Here is a 1,348-nt window from a genome sequence, read left to right as displayed (position 1 = left end):
GCCAATATATCCTTAACTATTTTTCAATGTATGATAAATATTTAATCTCGTAATCTAAGAGGAAAGGCAGGACGAACTACCTGCTAGTTCATTTTACTTCATATTTCTTCAGGATATTTTGTATTCTAACCATCAGAAGCTATTCTAAACAATCCATTCATGCTTTCACCATCATCCTCTCGATTCGTAAGAGGTTTTTTCCCTTCCCCAGGGTTTTCCCCAGGGCCACCAGCGAACTCTTGGGGCTCCCTGAAAATGTCAGGAGGCGTATACCTGAAGAAAAGGGAAGAACACCCATCGCGAGGTCATACGAGGCGAAAGGACACGACCGCTGTACTCAGAACAGCTCAAGATGGGCAAAGAAGAGGCTTTGCGTTCGAAAAAATTAAAGAACTGGAATGCAAGGTGTTCCCAGCGGTGTATACGCTTTGCTCGTTCGTTCGCCGACATAATACCTGGTGACGCTGATAAGAACGCCCGTTTGCCCAGATAAAACCATGCAACCAATGTTTGGAGAGTCGCTATCGACCGAAAACGCGGCGGCGATGAATTGTTACTACGGCTGAATCCAGCGGAAAAACGGAATATTTTGTAACGCATTATTAACATCAAGCATTACTCGTTGCTAAAATTCATGAATTTTTTATTCTCAGATTATAAAGAGCGGAGATTTTTCCTCTTTGCATATTCATATGTTCTCCTCGCACACGACTGGTTATCTACGACCGTTAAAAAACTCATTTCTCTATTTTCATGAATATTCTAATTTTTCAGTTGGATCATTTAAAGAAATTTTCAAATCTAAATGCAAAACTGCTGCAACTTCGTTAGGCGTTGAAAGGCGAGAAGATGACCCGACGCGGTCAATTCTTTGCGCGTATCGTAGAAAAAAGAAAAACTACTTCTTATTCACGTGCGTGAAACGTGCGCCGAGGTCCCCCCGTTTCCTTCGTGGCCCCTTAATCGTATGCGCGTTTACCTCGCGACGGGAATTTCAATCGTACGCAGTTGACGGAGTACGTACGAATTGCTCGAGAATTTCGCTAGCTACACAGGAATATCCGCGCATAATTTAAAATTTTAGTTACAATACTTGTTTCATGCAAAATAAAACTTTAAAAAAATGTGACTTAAATAGAAATTCCTTTCATTACTTCTCAGAGACAAACGGTTTTATCCGGAGCAAGCGTTTATCAGCCGCGAGTCGAGCAAGAAGGAACTGTACGCAAGTACTTATTACATACGCACTACCATGCGACCTACATCCCACGTTTAGCATACTTCGTACCAGTTACGATTTTGAAATAAACCTTGGACACGTGTACTGGCCACGCGTACCGTGGACGCC

General features: G+C 42.3%; 1 protein-coding gene across 1 annotated transcript in view; it reads right to left on the bottom strand.

The window, feature by feature from the left end:
• The window catches only part of LOC108624109 (SH2 domain-containing protein 3C), a 13,056-nt gene that overhangs the window by 9,895 nt on the left and 1,813 nt on the right, over positions 1 to 1,348 (bottom strand). The window lies entirely within an intron of this gene.

The sequence above is a fragment of the Ceratina calcarata genome, unplaced genomic scaffold (assembly GCF_001652005.2).
Source record: "Ceratina calcarata isolate Rehan_Ccalc_2016 unplaced genomic scaffold, ASM165200v1 scaffold297.2, whole genome shotgun sequence".
Classification (NCBI taxonomy): Eukaryota; Metazoa; Arthropoda; class Insecta; order Hymenoptera; family Apidae; genus Ceratina; species Ceratina calcarata.
The sequence above is the reverse complement of the archived record's forward strand: the minus strand, read 5'-3'. Positions and strand labels throughout refer to the sequence as shown.